This window comes from Macaca fascicularis, chromosome 1 (assembly GCF_037993035.2).
Source record: "Macaca fascicularis isolate 582-1 chromosome 1, T2T-MFA8v1.1".
Lineage (NCBI taxonomy): Eukaryota > Metazoa > Chordata > Mammalia > Primates > Cercopithecidae > Macaca > Macaca fascicularis.
Genome location: NC_088375.1, coordinates 172,377,069 through 172,399,235, shown reverse-complemented (window position 1 = coordinate 172,399,235; position 22,167 = coordinate 172,377,069). Strand labels below are relative to the sequence as shown.

General features: G+C 48.2%; 1 protein-coding gene across 5 annotated transcripts in view; it reads right to left on the bottom strand.

Annotated features, from left to right (window-relative positions):
• KANK4 (KN motif and ankyrin repeat domains 4) overlaps positions 1-14,163 on the bottom strand; it is an 89,336-nt gene extending 75,173 nt beyond the window's left edge. For all 5 annotated transcript variants that reach the window (XR_012419349.1, XM_045369930.3, XM_045369929.3 and 2 more), the window contains exon 1: positions 13,913-14,163. The gene's annotated coding sequence lies outside the window, so the exon portion shown is untranslated. The remainder of the gene's footprint in view (positions 1-13,912) is intronic.
• Positions 14,164-22,167: the final 8,004 nt, after the last annotated feature.

Genomic DNA, 22,167 nt, shown 5'->3' with positions numbered 1-22,167 from the left:
AGGCTGAAGTGAAATGGCATGATCTCGGCTCACTGCAACCTCTGCCTCCCGGGTTCAAGCAATTCTCCTGCTTCAGCCTCCCAAGTAGCTGGGATTACAGGCACCCGCCACCACGCCCGGCTAATTTTTTTTTGTATTTTTAGTAGAGACGGGGTTTTGCCATGTCGGCCAGGCTGGTCTTGAACTCCTGACTTAAGGTGGTCCACCTGCCTCAGCCTCCCAAAGTGCTGGGCGTACAGGTGTGAGCCACCGTGCCCGGCGCTGCTTGAGATTTTAATGTTACACAGCATTGAAAGGAGTATTTTAAGCTCCATTGTGAAAGTTACAACTCATCCAAGGTTCACTGGCCCTCTGAACCCTCCTGCAATGTGGTGAAGGAAGGAAAATGAGCAATCCAAAGAATGGAAGATGTTAAGCAGGGGTTGATTTCTCTCGACGCTGCAATGGGCTCTGATAACCCAGTACCCAAAAAGCTGCTTTGGACACATTCACATTTTATTCAACCCTCAGCAGAACCTTTGAAGGAAAGAATTATTATCTCCACTTAATAGAATTGGCAGTTGAGGTTTGGAGGGGCCCAGTGGGGATTCAGGACTAGCTCTTTCTATCTGATAGTGTTTCCCATTACAGACTCTCTCTCTCTCTTTTTTTAAGACAAGGTCCCGTTCTGCAGCCTAGGCTGGAGTTGCAGTGGTGCCATCATGGCTCACTGTGGCCTCAAACTCCTGGCCTCAAGCAATCCTTCTGGCTCAGCCTCCTAAGTAGCTGGGACTACAGGCATGTGCCACCATGCCTGGCTAATTTTTATTTTAATGTTTTGTAGAGACAGGGGTTTCACTATGTTGCCCAGGCTGGTTTCAAACTGCTGGCCTCAAGCGATCCTCCTGCCTCAGCCTCTGAAAGCACTGGGATTACAGGCGTCAAGTCACTGCACCCAGACCACAGATTTTCTTTACTCAGACCCAGACATGATATAATGACTTGCAATATGTTCAAGATGGAGTATGAGGGGAAAAAACAGCAGGACAATTGGTAAGCTCCATATTTATTTTAAAAACTTTCTATCCAAATATATCTGGATATGTATCTAGCTCTACGTAAGAATATGTAGTTATATATCATATATATATATATATAGTGCCAAACTAGATCAATTTCCTCCAAACTGGTCCATATGCTCTAACCACCAGTTCTTGACAGTTTATAGTTTTTGCCTTTATCTGCTTCCATATTATTTTATTTTTATTATCATTATTTTTTAGACAGGGTCTCTATCCCTGTTGCCCAGGCAGAGGTGCAGTGGCATGATCATAGCTCATTGCCTCTATATATTTCTCAATGTTTGCTGCTAACTAGCATGATATTTATAATGATTTTTAATAAAAAATTTCCCAATAGTGTTCACAGAGCCTTTCAAATTGTAAAGGCCACCCCCTCCAATATACACATCATTTGGAGGAATAGTAATATAATATAATATAATATAACATAATAATACTTCCTTTTCCTTTCCTCCTTTTCCAAATTATTCCTAAAAATTCTCTTTCTATTAGTTTCTGTACCAATTAAACACACGAACACATACACACATTTCACCCTGTCCTTTTTTTAAGTTTAAAAGGTTAATAAAGTAAGGTAGTAAACATCTTACAGTGCAATAAATATTTGCCAAGGATGGGTGTTTTGGTGTCATCCCCAGTAGAGATGCCAGACACCGTAGCTGAGAGCAAACGGGCCCACCCGTCATTCCATCCTTCCAGATGTCCTGGCCTCACCTTCACTTCCTCCAGGTTCCTTCCCAGGCCATCATGCAGGAAGCATCCCATTTGCCCCACCTAACTGCTTCTCAACCCACAATCAAAATTTTCCTGAGGAGCAGGGCACGGTGGCTCACACCTGTAATCTCAGCACTTTGGGAGGCTGAGATAGGTAGATCACAAGGTCAGGAGTTCCAGACCAGCCTGGCCAACATGGTGAAACCCTGTCCCACCAAAAATACAAAAATTAGCCAGACATCGTGGTGCACACCTGCAGTCCCAGCTACTTGGGAGGGAGGCTGAGGTAGGAGAATGGCTTGAATCCGAGAGGCAGGGGTTGCAGTGAGCTGAGATCACAGCACTGCACTCCAGCCTGGGTGACAAAAAGAGACTCTGCAAAAAAAAAAAAAAAAAAAAAAAATTCCTGATGAGTAGTTAAAATTCATTTCCTAATCTGATAAAGGGACTATAATGTGAATAGTTTAGAATTTCCTTTCTCCTCCCCTGTAACGCATTAACATTCTGAGAACATTGTAATAACTCCACAGTAAGCTTATGGCAGAGATTTTGGACAAGCCAATTGGCTGTGGGACCTCAGCCATCACCTGAAGGTCCACTGCTTACCTTCCAGCCAGGTGTGGCCGTGGTGGGAATGACTCAAGGCTAGTGTTGCCAGACCTGATTTTTTTTTTTTCAAAAGAAGCTAGACATGTGGATTTATGTAAAATCTGATTTTTAAATGTTGACTGAATTCTTCTTTTTTAAAAAATGCTATGCAGGTCAAACAAAACCCAAATGCAAGCCAAATGTCACCCATGTGCCTGCCAGCTAGACCCTGAAGGCCATCTCAGCATACCTCTCTAGCCTCATCTCCAATTCCTCTGCCCCTCACAAATGCCACTCACACCCCACCACCTGCCTTAACGCCCCTGTGCCTTTGCTCACCACGTACCTACCCTGTAGGATGCCCTTTTTTGTCTTCTCTATCAGACTGGCAGGTGGCAGGTTGCAGCTTGGCCTCTGCGCCCCAGCAACCAGCATTCACCTCTGCCTGCCCTTTGCTCCTGGTCTCTAGCGCCCCAGGGAAAAGTGTTTTCTGCATGATTCAGGCTCTGCTTTGGAAGGATAACTACAGTTATGATGGATGATGGTGGGGACCCGCCCTCCCCAGGGGCTAACAGGAAAGCCAGCTGGAGAGGCTCACACAGGCGCCTGCATGGAGAGGGGCCTGATGACACTCCTATTGCCCAGGGGCGCTGCCTGGCCAGAAAATGCACCTTCTGCAGTCAGGACAAAGGCAGGGGTGGGAGGATCCTCTAGAGAGCCCTGAAGTGAGGCTGTGCTGGTTGCTAGAAAACTCCTGAGCAGCTGCACCCCCCGCCCCTCCTCACTCACCAGCCAGAAGCCTGGGCCAGGAGCTCCTGCTCCTGGTCTCTCTCCTGATCCAGCCTGGAGAGAACTATCCTGGTCTCAGGAGGAATCACAGGGAATCTAGCCAGGCTGACGTTCTCAAAAGCCCAGCCGCGCTCTCAAAGGAGCAGTTTCCAGCACCCACTAACACTCACCCCAAGAACGGAGGGTTAAGGAAAACTCTGGTTTCCTCCTACCACCACCACAACCACCACTACCAAAGTCAAGCCCGGGAGGGAGCACCGAGGGCACCTCTCCCCAGGGAGCTCAGCACCTCAGGTAACTTGTCTAGAAGGCAATGACCTGGGAAAAAGGTCACAGGGCCCAACCCCTCCCAGAGCAAAGCAGATTCCTAAGTCCCCTCCCACCCAGACTTGGAATCTAAGCAGCTGGGGTGGAGGAGCAGGGGCCCCTGACTTCCAATTCTCCTGCATCTTTTTCCTCCATCTCCTCCCTTAGGGACCCTCCCAGAACCTCCCTTGGGGCTCCCAGGGGCTTTCAATCCTCCCCTCCAGGATAACACGAAGAATACCAGGTGTTCAGCCTGTCTGGGCTGCTGTCACAAACTACCACAGGGTGGGTGGCTTCCCAACAACAGATGTGTATGTGTCTCACCATTCTGGAGGCTGGGAGAACACCATCAGTGTGCCAGCATGGCTGGGTTCTAAGGGGGGGTCCCTCTTCCAGCTCGCAGACTGCTGGCATCTGGAGTGTCCTTATGTGCAGAAGGGTTGACAGAGCTCTCTCTTATAAGGGCACTATCCCATTTGTGAAGGCTCTACCTTAATGACCTAAATTACCTCCCGAAGATTCCATGTCCTAATACCATCACATTGGGGATTAGGACATCAACATACGAATTCTGGGAGGACACCAGCTTTCAGACCACAGCACCAGGCTCTCATTGAGAGCCCAGGGCAGGCCTGGCAGCATCCACAGGCACTTTAGCTCAGTAAATCCTTGACACGCCAGTGAGGTAGGATCTTTTAACCTATTTTAAAGGCAAGAAAGTTAACTTCAAACTCACTTTATAATTAGAAAGGAAAAAGAAATGCTCAACTGAAAGAAGACTACATTACTTAATTTTTTTAAAAAGTTAATAATAATAATAATAATAACTAATAAGAACCAGGACTTCAGCTAGGGAATCTCAGGGGGAAAAAAAAGCTAATTTTATTAACTAGTTATTATGTGCCAAGGGCTTTAAGTGCACTATCTCATTTCATCCTTGGGTAACCCTATAATACAATCTTTTTTGTTCCCATTTTACAGATAGGAAGCTGAGGATAGGGCAGCGATGTGACTTAGCCAAGGCCCAGGGAATTCCACTCTTCCACAGACGGCACTGCGATGGGCTAACAGGTTCTCCTTCCAATTAACACATCTGCTTTTTAACAAGAGCTGCCTGGAGAAGACAAAGTAGTCCAAAGCAATGGCTCAAAAGCCGGGAATTTCTCTGCCAGTAGGCAGAGCTCTCAAGGCAGGAGCCTTTTGGCACCACCAGGCATCACCCGAAGGCGGCCACCCACGGGCCTGGCTGACACAGGGCTCCATTCAGCGGTCAGCAAAGCCAAGGCACATGGGGGTAGAATGAAGGAGAAGAGGATTAGGTCAGGGAAGGCCAGCCCCATGGCAGGCACAAGAGCAAGGCAAGCAAGCACCTGAAGAAGAATGTGCTCCTCCCCTGTCCCCTTGCCCCAAATATCAGCCACTTAACAATATGGAATCATGAGTTCCAGGGTAGGGTAGCAAACTGGAGCAAAAGTCCTCGTTCAGCTCAGTCACTCAATCCCCTTGCAATCCAGGGCCTGCCACCTGCTCTCGCTGGTTCGCTCCTCAGTTGTAAGACAAGGGGGACGATCTAGGTAAGCGGTAAGGTTTCTTCCATCTTCAACTAATGCAAATCTGCATAGGAGCCTAGTGCATCTGGCACTTGGAGCAGCAGCATTAATAGCCAAGGTGGGAGGCAGGGAGGACTGGAGAGAGAGGGAGAAAGCAGCAGGGGCCGGAAAAAGCAGCAGGGGCCAAAGAAAGGTGAGAGACAAGCTCTAGGTGACGGAGCCCAGAATAGGGGTCTGGGGGATTGGGGTGCCAGGAATGGGCAAAGGGTCCCTGAAACGGGGAATGAAGGAAACAATTAATTTGCTTTTATCAAGGTTCTACTGAGAAGGACTCCATGACAGATGCGGCACTGGGCACTGGGAAGGAGAGAGGGAGCTTCTATCCAGAGGGACAGCCACACACAGCAACAGCAGTGAGCTTTTCACAAGGCCAGAGCCAGGTACTATGATGAATAGTGCCTGCTGCTCACATTGGAGAGAAATCAGGGAAGTCTTCCTACAGGAGCTCACCTGAGAAGATGGGGGCGATTTCACCCAGTCTAAATCTAGTTCCTCCCACCCAAATGGAAAGAAGTATCCAAAATGGTGCTGAAGCACTAGCGGGAGAATAGGTAAATTTAGGGAAGCATCATTATCTCCACGTCACAAATATGAAAACTGAGGTTCAGCATGGTCACAGCCAGGTAGCAGAGCTGGCATTAGAACCCATTCTGCCTGACTCCACAGCTTTTGCTCGTAATTTCTATTCTGTCATCACTCCTGCAGACTGTGTGCCTGTGAGTGGGTTAAGGGTGGGAGGGGAAGGGAAGTGGCATGAGAATAGGCAAAGGCCAGAGAGATGGATTGGGGAAGATGAGGATGGATAGCAGGCACTTTCCTACCAAAACAATATGGCAGCCAGAGCTTTCCCAAACACACTCTTCCCGGTTGCCGGTAGTAGGTTTCAAGAACAAGTTTCTAGAATCAGGCAGATCCAGGCTGAGCTCCTGGCTCCACCACTTGATATCTTAAGTACCTTAGAGCAAGTGTTTAACCTCTTAGAGCTTCACTTTGCTCACCAATACAACGGGAATGGTAACAGTCATAGCTTATTGAGTAGTGGGTAAAGATGAAACAACTGCTATATTCAAAGGTCTTGGCACGGTGTCTGGCACAAGTTCAATAAAAGGTAGCAAAAAAGCACAACTACTACTCTAATAAATATTGCTCCAGTAGACTCTCCTGTTTCCTGGCTTCCTCCTCAAAATCAACATGTGGCCAGTCCTCCACATCCTCCCTTCTCCTCCTTTGCATACCCTCCATTTCAGAACCCACTTCAAAGCTACTTCTTCACCGGCTTCATCTCCTTCCTAGGATTCTAGTTTGCACTGGATCAAGGGATTCAACAAACTCCTTAACCTCCCAGGATCATCATTGTGAGCTAGGTGGTTGTTCCAGTAGATTGCTTTGCATGGGATTAACCAAGCAGTCAGCTCAGGGGCTGGTGGGTTTGTGGGCTGATAGAATTACCTGACGAGTCACCCGTGTGTGCCTGCAATTTGTAAATTGACCGCTAGATAACATCAAAGCCTTCTACCCAAACCACAAATTCTGTGATTTTGCAAATTTGCCAACAATTAAATAAAATTTACTACTGCTCAACAATGTCTTCCACTAATTAGACAGTGATAGATGAGTATATAAAAAGTCAGGGTGAGGGAGGGTAGGAAATTGGGGATAAAGCTTACTGACTTCCTGTTAGGGGGTCTTAACCTTTTTTATGCCTTCATCCCTTTGGCAGACTGGTGAAGCCTATGGACTCTTTCTCAGAACATCTAAAAATGCATAAAATAAAATGCATAGCTTGACTACAAAGAAAACCAATAATATTGAAATATAATTATTAAAATTTTTAAAATTGTGTAATGTAATATATTCTTCTTTATTAATGCATTAAATAATAAGCTCTGGCAGCGGGTATAGTAACTACTATAAATACAAAGCCATCAGGGACATAAATAATATTTCAAGGTATCTGTAGCAGCTAAAATGTAACATGAAAATATCTGTAATTTCTGTTGGTGACAATGTCACAAGGACTGCAAATACACTGGATTGTTGCCTACATTCATAATACAAGAAAATCCTAAATAAAGATGCTCTTTTTTTTCCCTACCCAAGTTTACAGACTCCTCTGAATTCTATACATGAACCCCTTGGGGCTCTTGACCCTAAGTTAAGAAACTCTGTTATATCCTTCATGGCTCAGTAAGTATTTGTACTGGGCATATTTCTGAGTTCCAGCTCACCCTTATCTCCTTCTTGAAGAATCTCCACCTACACCCTTTCTGCCTCAAAAGTTCTTCACATAGGACTCTCTTCTGCCCATCCCTCTAGTCCAACTGGCCCGGGAGGACCCCTGCCTCAATGGCATCCCATGCCCTGGTTGCCTGGCACCTGCCAAGACACAGCCTGGAGAGAAAGCCTTACTTCCAGAGAACCAGCTCAGACATAAGGATGCTCTCTGGAACTTGAAGCCAGCAAAAAAGAGAGCTTCATGCAATCATAGGGCAAGGGGTGGGTTGGCAGATGCTGTGTTAATCCACAGCACTTACAGTGTAGGCCAGTGGCCAGTTGTACTGGTGGAATGACCTTGAACTCAAAATCCTCTCCACGGCATCAACTGCCTCAAGAATGCTTGGCCTCCTTCCAGACCTGTGCTTAGACATCAATACAGTGTTCCCCGCAAACCCCTGTTATCTGCACCTTCGCTTTCTGAAGTTTCAGTTACCTATGGTTAGTCAAGGTCCAAAAATATTAAGATATTTTGAGAGAGAGAGAGAGAGAGAGAAAGATCATATTCACATAGTTTTTATTACAGTATTATTGTTATAATTATTGTCTTTTGTTATTGTTGTTAATCTCTTACTTTGCTAATTTATAAATTAAACTTTATCATAGGTATGTACGCATAGGAAAAATCATAGTATATGTAGGATTCAGTACTATCCATGGTTTTAGGCATCCACGGAGGGTCCTGGAACGTATCTCCCACGGGGAAAAGGGTACTACTGTACTGCATTATATGGCTTCTCACTCTCTTCCTATAACCACAACTCAAGGGAGTCTCTGTTTTCTGTGTCACAAGAGCCCCAGGTCAGCACCATTTTATTAATATAGACGAAGAAGCTGAAGTTTAGTAAACTTGAATAATTTTCTCAGGCTCACAGGGATAATAAACGGTGAAGCCATTTTCCCTTTCTTTCCCTCTCATTCCCAAACACCCTATTATGGAGGGACAGGTGGGTAATGCCTTTTATTATTATTTTTTATTTCAAATCACACAAATGATCCATGAAAATAATCTCTTAAAAATTCAAACATTACACTGCATGTTCTCATTCATAAGTAGGAGTTGAACAGTGAGAACACATGGACTCGGGGAGGGGAACATCACACACCAGGGCCTGCTGGGGGGTGAGGAGCAAGGGGAGGGAGAGCATTAGGACAAATACCTGATGCACGTGGGGCTTAAAACCTAGATGATGGGTTGGTAGGTGCAGCAAATCACCATGGCACATGTATATCTACATAACAAACCTGCATATTCTACACTTGTATCCCCGAACTAAGAGTAAAATAAAAAATTTTTTTTTAATTTAAACATTGATAAAATGCCCTCCCCATTCATACTCAATGTCGTACCTAATAACTGTAGACCCTGACCACACTATTATATTCAGCCACTACTGAACTTGCCAGTCTGTCTTTTTGTTTCATTTTGTTGTGATTTGTTTTGTTTTTGAGACGAAGTCTTGCTCTTGCTGCCCAGGCTGGAGTGCAGTGGCACGATCTGGGCTCACTGCAACCTCCGCCTCCCGGGTTCAAGCGATTCTCCTGCCTCAGCCTCCCAAGTAGCTGGGATTACAGACGCCCACCACCACGCCCAGCTAATTTTTGCATTTTTAGTAGAGATGGGGTTTCACCATGTTGGCCAGGCTGGTCTTGAACTCCAGACCTCAGACCATCGGCCCGCCTCAGCCTCCCAAAGTGCTGGGATTACAGGTTTGAGCCACTGCGGCCAGCCTCCATTCTGTCTTTTAAACCTTTCCCCAGGAGTAGGATGGCTACGTTTTCCAAGGCAGAAGGGAGAGCAGGGTGGGAATCGCTGATGAACTGAGCGCAGCGCCTGAAAACACTCAGCCCTGCTGCCTGGTGCCCTGTTAGGAACATCCAAACCGATGGCACCGAGTGCTGGCGTCTCTCGCCTGCTGGGCAGAAACCGGGCTGTGGAGGGGACTCAGCACCAAAGGCTGCTCTTTTATCCTTGTGTGGAGCAAATTCTCCCGATGCTGTATTTCTCTCCCCCCTTGTCACTTGACGTCAGAGCCACAAATTAGAAATACATACCAAAGGAAACTCTGCAGACGCAAAGGATCCTTCCACACAAAGGGGAAAAAGCCACAACCACAATAAAAAAAAAAAAAAAAAAAAAAAAAACTATCCAACCAACAAGTTTTATTTACTTTTGGGGAAAAAATGAAGAGAGTGATGGAGCTGGGATTTGTGTTTTCTCCCACAATGCCTGTGTCTCCAGAAAGCTATTTGAGGGGGCAGAGCCCAGGGCCTGGGCAAGACAGTGAGGCGATCCTTTGAAAACAGGGCTTCTTTCTCTTGGAGAAGGAACGCTTGGCCAGCTTCTTCAGATGCCACCAATCTATAACTGCCCGTGTATCACATTCACCATCTACGTACTTTAAATCTTGGCACAGCATTTATTTTATCCTGGAAACTGTGACAGCCCTATTTTTAGCTGGAGGACCCCTTTTCTCTCCTTTAATCCTACTTTGAAATATTATCTGTGTAGACTGGAGGCTGTTCACAGAAAGGCCCATTAGAAGCCTCTTAGTCCGAACTTGGTCTGGGAGATTGGCGTGCTGAGGCACAGAGAGGTTAGGGACCAGCTGTAAATCACACAGCTGCTTAGTGGTGAATCTAGGCTCCAATCCCAGAATACACTGACCTCCAAACCCATGCCTCTCCCCACAAACTCTACTACAGGGTAGCACAAAGTGGTTAGCCATCTGATCTCCAAAGACAGAGGGCTCTGTGAAATTCCAGTTTTATGGTCATTTAATACGGACCATGACCCTGGGCAAGTCACTTAACCTCTCTGAGCCTCGATTTCCTTACCTATACATTGGGGATTATGGCAGTAACTAACTCTAGGATTAGGGTGAGACTTGACTATGCCAGGGATCGACACACATGTACATTATGATATTGTACTGCTCCTGTTTCACACACAATCGAGTGGATCTGTGATAACTGTATCCACGCCACCATCCAGAAATTGGCAAGAAAGGATTGTTCTCAAACCCATTGTGCAGATAGGAAAATTGAGTCCCCCCCAGAGTTGACATAACTTGCACAATATCAGAGTTTTAAAAGTAAGTAGATAGGTGGAGGCTGCAGTGAGCCATGTTCATGACACTGCACTCCAGCCTGGGTAACAGAGTGAGATCCTTTCTCAAAAATAAATAAAGTAAGCATATTCGCAGCACTAAGAAGTCCTACATATCCTCCCCACCATACCTACAGAAGTACAGGTTGAACTAGGAGTAAAAGTTGCCTCTTCCCTTCCCCCTGCAGAGCAGAGCCAGAAGTGCACAAGTGCACAAACACATACTCCATGGCCCTTTCCTGTAACCTGGAGTCAGCACGGGTCCTGGCACAGAGCAGAGGCTCAATGCAGTTTCAAAGAATGGGTGAATTACTGAATAAATGAAAATCCCAATCTGCTAAGAATGGAATAGCCTGAAGCAGGTGTCTTGTTGCAGAAAGCAGGGGCCAGGCAGGCAAGAGCTCTGGTAGCAGCAAGCAAGAACCCCGTTCTCTCCTTAGCACGTTCTGCAGGAAGAAACCTTTGACAAGGTCAATAGCTGGGCCTCTGATCTCAATGGTCCATCAAGGGCGTCTCCCAGTCTGGCCCACATGGCCCAATCCAGGACCCAGGAGGTAACTGTGAAGCACGCGTGACCCTCCTCCAGCTAAAACAGATGTAATAACATCGCAGGCAAGGGGTGGCGAACAGGCCAGGGAGAGGGCCCATCTGTCTTCCTAATTGTCAACTCTGCCCATAATAAGATTTTTCTCCCTGTCACACCTTAGGCTGCTACTGAACTGAAGCAAAACCAAGATATCCATCTTCCAGCCATGATCAGTGGCCTTCATAAAGTACCAGGGACGAAAAGAGGTTGTTGGCTAAGAGAAGCAGACAGAGCTGGAAGGAGCTTTAAACTGCAAGTCAGGAGCTTGGGAATCCCTACTCATAGCCAGCTGTGGGTACTTAGGCAGTCACCGCACCTCACTGAGCATCCATTTTCTGTAAAATTGAAGTCCAAAGTTTTGGAAATGGGTTAATGGAGCAGGGAGCTGTGAATCATGTAATATTGTATGCAAGATATTTTAGGTTTTATGCAGTTGGAGGAGAGTATCCATAATTTTCATCAGAATCTCAAAGATGTATACAATAACCACCATCCCCTCCCCACATAAAAAAAAGTTAAGAAATACTGGACAGTTTCCATCCAACAAGTATTTTTTGAACACCTTCTATGTGCCCTGCTCTGTGCTAGATACTTGGAGAGTCCTGCTTTTAAGATGCTCAGTGTAGCTGATGTTTGCTGTGACAGAAGCATGTCCAGGGAACTTTAGGAACAAAGAGAAGGCAGCATTTGCCTCTATCTTGTCAGGAAGGGCCTTCTACAGAGGAAAAAACCTTACGTTTAATGCTGAAGTTAAAAGCTAAGAGTGCATTCACTGGGTGGACAAGAAGAATATTTTAGACCAAGGGTAGTAGTATGTGCAAAGGCAACGCGTGGCCCAGGAACCACCTGAAGCATAGTTGTGCTGAACATATTGAGGGTGCTCATAGCAAGGGGCTAGGGAAGTGTTAGAGCCAGAAATGAGGCTGGGAAGGTAGGTAGGGCCCAGACGAGGAAATGCCGCGTATGCCACCCTAAGGAATTTTACACTGTCGGCAAGTTCTTTCTAGTTTTAAAAGTCTAGGGTGAGCCACCACTCCCAGCACAAATCTCCCTAAATGTTGGGCAGAGGCTTTGGTTCACTGTGAGCTGAATGGACACTAGGGAATGAACCGCTGCTCTTGGCACCACGAGTGGCATGGGCTGTCTGACCAAGGTGCACACATTGAGGCAGTGAGTCCAGCAAGCTGCTGTTGGTCTCTCTCTCTCCTTCTCCCCACACTGTGATCTAGCCAGGGGGCTTCCAACTGCTCATTATTACAGTTGAGAAAGGAAGGCACTCAATGGGATGCACAACTAAGGGACTGCCCATTTGGGCTCCTGGTAGTAACTCAGCCAAGGAAAGCTTTCAGTTCCTCTAACCCACTCTGCTACTCACCTGAGGCTGTCTCACATGCGGCTCCTTATGCCTAGAAGGCTCATTCCACTCTCTCGTGTCATTCTGCAGACTGACCGACTACTGGACTTATCAGGTTCTCAGGGTATCTAGTCTTTTGAAAGAACTCAGCACTGGAGAATTCTCTATTTATGTGAGTGATTTGATTCCTGTTGGTGTTGGCCACTGGAATGCAAGCTCCATGAGGCCAGAAAGTGCCAGTTTTGTTCACTTCTGTACCTCACTACGTTGACCAGTGCCTGGCACAGAGCATTTGTTGATTGAATCAGTCTGGTCTGATTCCCCAGCCATTCCCCAAAACTCACTTTCCCCAGGTCACGTTATGGTCCAGTGAGGTGGGAAGGCTGGGTTTGAAAAGGCAATATTAGAACAGACTGTGCCTCTATTTCCAGTGTAGCTTTCCTGTGTCACATTTTGAGAAGCTCTAAGCAACCTGGGCTTGATTTACCTCGGAAGGTCCTTGGGAATCGTGTTTAACTCAAGATGCTTTCTCCCCAGGCCTCAGCCGGGTCACTGGCTGCATCTGATCCTCCTCTGGCCCTATTTGGTGGATAGGACTTTGCCCAGGCCTCAGGGGGTCCTCCTTCCTCTCCTGGAATCTCCTCCTCCCTCTCCTGGAAAATACTCCCTCTTTGCCCTAAAGGCTTGCACCCCAGGGCGCTTAGGAACTAAGACTTGCATCGGGCAGCCCCGAAGGATGCCCAGGGCAAGAGTTAGGTTCAGACCCAGCTTGGCGGCCATGGGCTGGACTTTTCAACTCCCAGTTCTGGCCAGTCTGCGGGGACAAAGTACCCAGAGTCACCTTACCGGAGAGGCAGAAGGGAAAGGAGGAGCTCACAGGAGGCACGCCGGCTGGGCAAAGCGCCCTCGGTGGCGTCTAGAGCACTCGGAGCTGCCCCACTGCCTCCACCCAAGGTCGCGGCCCAAAGGGAGCCCTCGAAAGTTCAGCCAGAGGCCGAGGAGTGCCAGGGTTGGCACTACGGGGAGAGTTTTGCGACAGGAGAGGGACTAAGAGCTCGATTCCAGGTAGTAGTGGGAACCCGAGGCAAGCGCCCAGTCCCGCAGGCTGCATCCCCGACCGCAGCGCCCAGCTCGGAAAAGCTGGGCGGGGGCTTGCACCACCTGAGCCGCAAGGACAGCACGGCCTCCCCCTACTCATCAGTGTTCTCCATCCCTAGAATCGGGGCGCGGAGAGCCAATCCAGGCTGGAAAGGGAGCGGCGTCCACCCTTGGGCAGCCCAAGCAGCCCCCCTCCTTTTCTGTCGCAGACCCCAGGCTGGGAGGCGGGGGCGCCAGGTCGGCCCAAGCTGCTGCAGCCACTGCCTTAAAGGCAGCGGAGGACGCGGCGCTGGGGAGGGGGCGAGGCGGGTGGCGGAGGTGAGAGGAGAGTGGTCGAGCGCGGGGGCCAACACCCGGGTCGCGCAGGGCGGGTGTTGGACACCCCGGCGCACTGCCGGGGACTGGGGTCGCAGAGTCCCTTACCTTGGCGAGCTGCGGAAGTCGTGCGCGAGGCGGCCCGCGGTGCACCCGGCCGGGGCAGCTAGGCGCACACCCCGGCTTCGGGGCGCACGCAGCCTCCGGGTGCACAGTCCGCGTCCTAGGCGCGCACCCCGGGGCTGGCGCACCCTGGTCGTCCGCGGCGCGCACACCCTCCAGGCGCCCTCTGGCCGGCGGGCTCGGCCCTGGCCCCGGCGCACCCCTGTGGGCACACCCACCGCGGCGGATGCGGGACTGGCCAGGCGCCGCCAGTCGCGGCTTCGCCCCGCGTCGCCAGCTGCCAACAGCGCCCGAGTCCCCGCCTTCGCTAGGGGAGAAAAAAAAGACTCCTGACGCGGCGCGGGCTTTGGTGTGTAGGAAGGGGCAGAATTGTGAAACCGAGGGGAGGGTCTTAGCCTCGATAAACTCAAAAGCCCTTGATAAACATGAGCTTAGAAGAAAAACTTTTTGAAAAGAGACCAAAAACTCCTAACCTGTTCATAGTGCTTTTCAGATTCCCAAAGTGCTTTCGTATGCGTTTATCTCGGTTCATTTAGACATTTCCATCCTCTTTTGATAGGGGCAGAAACAGCACCAGACAAGGTAATGACTTGCTCCAGCCAGGACTGGAACCCAGGTCTGGCCACTGGGAAGCTGGGTGCAGTAAGTGAGGTGCTCGCCAGCGGACGTGGTCCAGTGAGGCTGGGGTCCTAGTAACAGATCTTTTTTTTTTTTTTTTGAGACGGAGTCTCGCTCAGTCGCCCAGGCTGGAGTGCAGTGGCTCGATCTCCGCTCACTGCAAGCTCCGCCGCCTCCCAGGTTCACGCCATTCTCTTGCCTCAGCCTCCCTAGAAGCTGGGACTACAGGCGCCCGCCACCACGCCTGGCTAATTTTTTTGTACTTTCAGTAGAGACGGGTTTCGCCGTGTTCGCCAGAATGGTCTCAATCTCCTGACCTCGTGATCCGCCCGCCTCGGCCTCCCAAAGTGCTGGGATTACAGGCGTGAGCCACCGCGCCCGGCCCCTAGTGACAGATCTTTTACCTCTCCTAAATCGTCTTTTTCCATTTCCTTTTTTCCTTCCCAGTCCTTGCTGTAGTCCCGCTCAGGAACCCTACGTCTTCCATTTCACACTCCGACCGCCCACCAAAGGTTTGTTGCTGTTGCTGCTGTTGTTGTTTGAGACGGAGTCTCGCTCTATCGCCAGGCTGGAGTGCAGTGGCAGGATCTCGACTCACTGAAACCTCTGCCTCCCTGGTTCAAGCCATTCTCCTGCCTCAGTCTCCCGAGTAGCTGGGACTACAGGCGCCCACCACCACGCCCAGCTAACTTTTGTATTTTTAGTAGAGACGGGGTTTCGCCATGTTGGCCAGGCCAGTCTCAAACGCCAGGTGATCCGCCCTCCTTGGCCTCCCAAAGTGCTGGAATTACAGGCGTGAGCCACCGCGCCCGGCCCACCAAAGTTTTGTATCAGTTCAAAATGTTTGCGTTTCAACTGCTAATTTTGAATGAACAGCTCAGTAAGTGCCTGGTGGGCATTGTGCACCATAACCCTCGGAGAAAGGAGCTGCTGTTACTCTCCCTTTACAGGTGAAGACAACAGAGATGGGGAAGTAGAGGGCCATGAAGCCCGTAAGACTCTGGATGCCAGCTCTGACCCCCACCATGGGCATCCTTCATGGGCCCATTGGCAAGGGCTAACATTTAAACAAAGGGGTTTCCTTTTTGACATTGTGACCCAGATGGGGGAGTACTTTCTGGGACTTTCCTTTTACATTTTTATAGAAATACGGTTATTAGAACGATTTCACTTCCACTAGAGCGCCATTGGAGCAAATCAATATCCCAGCCCAATAATAAATGGCAGCAGAGACTTGGTCCCAGTGTTGGGACATAGCAGGGAGTGGTGGGGACTGTGGTGAGCCTGATAGGAGCTCCAGGCTCTTGCCCAAGGGACCAGGCTGCTGCTACTCAGCTCAGTCTATTTTGCCATCTAGGGAAAGGGATTCATGTGGCCAGCTCCTCCCATTTTTAAAAAGAAGCCATCAGCCAGACACAGTGGCTCACGCCTGTAATCCCAGCACTGTGGGAGGCCGAGGCGGGTGGATCACCTGAGGTCAGCAGTTCGAGACCAGCCTGGCCAACATGTAAAACTCCATCTCTACTAAAAATACAAAATTAACCGGGCGTGGTGGTGCGTGCCTGTAATCCCAGCTACTTAGGGGTCTGAGGCAGAAGAATCACTTGAACCCGGGAGGCAGAGATTGCAGTGTGCCGAGATCGCACCACTGCCCTCCATCCTGAGCGACAGAGCGAGACTCCATCTCAACAAAAAGAAAGCAATAAGTCAGATATTTAAGTGAAGTCCCCAAATTTGTTAGGAGCTCATTTGTGTAATGCTAAACACTTTCTACATAGGTCAACATTGTTCAAGCCAAAGGAAATGGCTTTATGGATCAGATCCAGCCTACAGGCCAGGGGTTTGTGCTCTCATGTCTGGGGGCACTTTATACTATTTTCATTTAGGCTTCCCATCATCCCTGTGGGATAGACCCAGTGTGGATCATATTTCCATTTTAGGGAAGAGGAAGCCCAGTTCAGGTGGGCTCCAGAACTGGCCCAAGGTCACACAAGCAAATTGGTGGAGCTGAAACTGAAACCAGACATTCCACAACTCCTGATCCTGGAACCTTTTCTCTGGGCATTCTCTGATCTCATGGAGAATTTGTTTCTTGGTTCTGGGCATTGTGAGCCAAGTTAGGGGCTGGCACTGGGGTGTGGAGATAGCACCTTTCCTGGGAAGATGGAACGGGAGTGCCAGACTGCTGTCCTCGAAAGCAGGAGACCAGCCTGATGACTCAGAGATGAGACTGTGTCTTGAGGGTAAAGCTGAGTCAGAGAAAGCAAGATCTGAACTGCGGCAGCTGGGGTTTCTAAAGCCCAGTTTAGGGTACTGAGAAACTGGGAGAAGAAAATCAGACAAAGTAAATCCTCTATCCCCACCCCCACTCCCCCCCGCCCACATACACACAAAACCAGAAGCCCCAGACACCCAGACACCAGCAAGAACATTGCCTACTATTCCTGTCATGACAGGAAAGCATCAAGAGTTAGACTGTAAGGTGGGCCCCTCGTATGGTCCTGGAAAGAGGGAAACTTTTTCAGGCAGCAGGTCTCTAGAATCTCAGGTTTGGGCATCTCCACTGCAGGACCCAGCCTGGGCCTTTCAGACAGAGTGAGTACTCGTGTTGAAAACTGATTTAGAATGACTGGGCACAATGCTACTGCAGTCTGATCCTCTGTGATCAAAGGACTGAGCAGCAGACAGAATACGGTGTCTCTGTGCCTTTGCTGGAGTTTGGGGTTGTGTGTAGGAGGATTAATACTAGTCACTATTGTGAACCCAGAAAATCTGAGACAGGTCTGAGTTAATTTAGAAAGTTTATTTTGCCAAGGTTGAGGACGTGCCTGTGACACAGCCTCAGGAAGTCCCGATGACATATGCCCGAGATGGTCAGGGCACAGCTTGGTTTTATACATTTTAGGGAGACACGAGACACCAATCAATATTATAAGAAGTACGTCAGTTGGGTCTGGAAAGGCGGGGCAACTTGAAGCAAAGGCAGGAAGACTCTAAGTGAGAGGGAGGGAGCTTCCAGGTCACAGTTGCATTCTTTGGAGTTTAGGATTAGCCCTTCCAAAGGAGGCAATCAGATATGCATCGATCTCAGTGAAAGGAGGGATAACTTTGAATAGAATGGGAGGCAGGTTTGCCCTAAGCAGTTTCCAGCTTCAGTTTTCCTTAATGATTTTGGGGGCCCAAGATATTTTCCTTTCACACTATCTACCATGTACCGGCATTTCACATACATGACACAATCTCATTGGGACTCACAACAAAACTGAAATAGCTGTTCTGTTATTGAGGATATGAGGCACAGTGTTACCTGCCTGAGGACACAAAACTAGTAAATTGGGGAGGTCGGATTCCAACTTACATCTTTGTAACCCAAATACTAAACCTCTCTAACTGTAGGCCTGGAAATTGGGGCCAACATGGAGATGTATCACTCAGATCTCACTTTAAGACAGGACTGCCAGGCCGCGGCCATGTGGTTCGCTGGCAGCCCCCAGTGTGGTGAGCTCCTGCAGTCAGTGGTGTGTTAGTAATGTTTAACAACCAGCTCACTGGGCACGGTGGCTCACACCTGTAATCCCAGCACTTTGGGAGGCTGAGGTGGGTGGATTACCTGAGGTCGGGAGTTCAAGACCAGCCTGACCAACATAGAGAAACCCTGTCTCTACTAAAAATACAAAATTAGCTGGGCATGGTGGCGCATGCCTGTAATCCCAGTTACTCGGGAGGGTGAGGCAGGAGAATCACTGAACCTGGGAGGCGGAGGTTGTGGTGAGCCGAGAGTGTGCCATCGCACTCCCGCCTGGGCAACAAGAGCGAAACTCTGTCTCAAAAAAACAAAAAACAAAAAAAACAGCTCTTAGCAGGGAGAAATGTGTGCACATATACAGTGGGTTCTCAGTATTCTCTGTAGTTCTATAAGTTCTATAAAGTGGCTTCAAACACTGATATAGTGAATACTGAACCATTGCTCTTAGAGGAAATGCAGAATAAGGTAAGGTGCCTGAGGGCCTCTAGTTACATTTTCATCAGCCCATTAATATCTAACCTTGTTTTACCCGTATTTCTGTTTAAAGACTCCATATGTCAGGTATGATTCTGACATGAACATTGATTGGTATTTTTGTTTACATTAAGGATTAAAATGAAAGTAAAAGAACAAAGGTGTATATTGGGAACCTCATTCATTATTCAATAGCATGAGTGACTTCTTTGTGAATCAGGTAACTGTTTTCAAATACTAGAATATCCCTCAATTTTTTGTACTATTTCCAATGTAATAGCTACAGACATGGCATACTTTTAAATTTAGTATGCAATATTAACCTTTCCCCTTTACTTTCTTTTGTCTAGAACACTGTACAGGTTTTTGTGTGAGCATAAATTTTCATTTCTTTAGGAAAAATACACAGGAATGAGACTGCTAGCTCATATGATAAACGTATTTTCAACTTTATAAAAAGCTACCAATTTGGGCGCAGTGGCTCATACCCATAATCCCAGCACTTTAGGAGGCTGAGGTGGAAGGATCCCTTGAACCCAGGAGTTCGAGACTAGCCTAGGCAACATGGTGAAACTCTCTCTCTCTACAAAAAAATACCAAAATTAGCCAGGCAGGCTAGGCACGGTGGCTCAGGCCTGTAATCCCAGCACTTTGGGAGGCCAAGGCGGGCAGATCACCTGAGGTCAGGAGTTCAAGACCAGCCTGGCCAACATGGTGAAATCCCGTCTCTACTAAAAACACAAAAATTAGCTGGACATGGTGGCAGGTTATTGTAATCCCAGCTACTTGGGAGGCTGAGGCAGGAGGATCGCTTGAACCCAGGAGACGGAAGTTGCCATGAGCCGAGATCATGCCACTGCACTCCCGCCTGGGCAAAAAGAGTGAAACTCCTTCTCAAAAAAACAAAAACAAAAAGTAGCCAGGCATGGTGGCAAGGCTAAGGTGGGAGGATCACTTGGGTCCAGAAGGCAGAGGTTGCAATGAGCTGAGATTGTGGCACTGCACTCCAGCCTGGGCGACAGTGCAAGACCTTGTCCAAAAAAAAAAAGAAAAGAAAAGAAAAAGAAATAAAAAAGAAAAAAGAAGAGAGAAAGAGAGAAGAAAGAAAGAAAAGAAAAGGAGCTACCAAACTTTTCCAGTGTGGCTGTACTTTTTTTTTTTTTTTTTTTTTTAGAGACAGCATTCACTCTTGTTGCCCAGGCTGAAGTGCAATGGCACAATTTCGGCTCACCACAACCTCTGCCTCCTGGGTTCAAGAGATTCTCCTGCCTCAGCCTCCCGAGCAGCTAGGATTACAGACACGCGCCACCACGCCAGCCTAATTTTGTATTTTTAGTAGAGATGGGGTTTCTCCATGTTGGTCAGGCTGGTCTTGAGCTCCCGACCTCAGGTGATCCACTCACCTTAGCCTCCCAAAGTGCTGGGATTATAGGCGTGAGCCACCGCGCCCAGCCATGGCTATACCATTTTACACTGCCATCAGCAATGTACAAGAGATCTGGTTGCCCCTCATCCTTTTCAGCACTTGTTATTATCAATGTTTTAGAAAAACTTTAGCCATCAGTGTGTAGAGATATCTAATCATACCTTTCGTTTGTATTTCCCTAATGGTTAATGATCTTGAATATCTATTCATGTGCTTATTTGCCATCTGTATTAGATTTGTTTTTAATATATTTTATTCAGTTGTAAGTTTACATAATTTAATTTGTAATAATGGCTGTCTTTAACAACTGGCTCGTAAAATTCCTGAAAGTTTCACCATCAGCTATTGCCAGCCAAAGCAAGCTGGCTCCAGCACACCACTTCAACTGTCTGGCTGAGGTCTCCGTGGCCTCTGGGCAGCTCTCAGGCAATGACTGAGCAAAGAGGTGGAATGAGGCCTCACCATTTCCCCCAAAGGCAGGATTCCTTTCTGGACAGTCTTTGCTCAGAGTATCGCCATTTGACAGCTCTCCCTGCCCAATTCTGCCTCTTTCTTTGACAGATGCTGTTCCTGATAAACTTTCCCAACCCTAACTCTCTATGCATGTTTGCTGGCGAGCCCAGCCAGCACAGAAATTCTGTCCAGCGACACGGTAGCCTTTCTGCCTCTGCCACCGCTCTGATTTCACTGCCACACTCGCTTAGGCCCTTTGAGCTCCTCACCTAGATAAACACACATCAGCCCAGAGGCACCGCTATCTCAGCGCTCCCGGCCCATAACATTCCTGGAGCCCGGCCAGTGGGTGCCTCAACCCTGATTCACCTATGTGCACTGCTGTGTGGTGAGAGTGGTTCCCTGGGTCATTCTCCAGCACAACCTAAGAGTGCCACACATGCTGGAAGTGCAGAAATCTCAGTGTCCTGAGGAGGTGATGGCTGTGGTTGAGCTCAGTTGGGATGGAATGTCCATGATGGTTTTTTCACATGGCTGGTTGACTAATGCAGATTTCTGACCGCGAGCTCAGCTGGGGCTGTTGACTCAGGAGCACCTACACATGGCCTGTCTGTGTGGCTTGGGCTTCTCACAGCCCGGGGCCGCAAGAGTGACGCTCCAAGAACAAGCCTTTCAAGAGGGAAGAAATGGAATCTGCATTTCTCTCAAGGCTAGACCCAGAACTAACACAGAATCACTTGCAACACATTTTTATTGGTTAATCAGTCATAGGACAAGCTTTTTTTCAAGGGAGGAGGTAATAAACACCAACTCTCAATGGAAAGAGTGAAAAAGAAGTTATTGCCATCTTTAATGTGCTACAACACCATTAAGAGACTATAACAGTGGCCAGGTGTGGTGGCTTATCCTGTAATCCCAGCACTTTGGGAGGCCAAGGTGGGTGGATCATGAGGTCAGGAGTTCGAGACCAGGCGGGCCAAGATGTGAAACCCCATCTCTACTAAAAATACAAAAATTAGTCAGGCGTGGTGGCGGGCGCCTGTAATCCCAGCCACTCAGGAGGCTGAGGCAGGCGATCACTAGAACCCGGGAGGTGGAGGTTGCAGTGAGCTGAGATCATGCCACTGCACCGTAGCCTAGGCAATAGAGCAAGATTCTGTCTCAAAACAAAAACAAAAACAAAAAAAAACAAAAAACAAAAAACAAAGAGAGAGCGAGAGAGAATATAACAGCAAAGCACTGGAATATTTTTTCTTTTTCCTTTTTTTTTTTTTTTTTCCTGAGACAGGGTCTGGCTCTGTTGCCCAGACTGGAATGCGGTGGCACGATCACAGTTCACTGCAACCTCAACCTCTGCCTCTGGGGCTGAAGCAATCCTCCCACTTCAGCCTCCTGAGTAGCTGGGACTACAGGCACACATCACCATGCCTGCCTTATTTTTGTACTTTTTTGGTAGAGACACAGTTTTGCCATGTTGCCCAGGTTGGTTTTGAACTGGGCTCAAGTGATCCGCCCGCCTCAGCCTCCCAAAGTGTTAGGATTATAGGCATGAGCCACCGTGCCCAGCCAAAGATTTTCAAAACATATATGTTATGGGTTGAATTGTGCCCACCCAAAATTTATATATCCAAGTCCCAACCCCCCAGTACATTAGAATGCAACCTTATTTGGAAATAGGGTAACTGCAGATGTCATTAGTTAAGATAAAGTCATACTTGAGTAGGGTGGGCCCTCATGTTACAG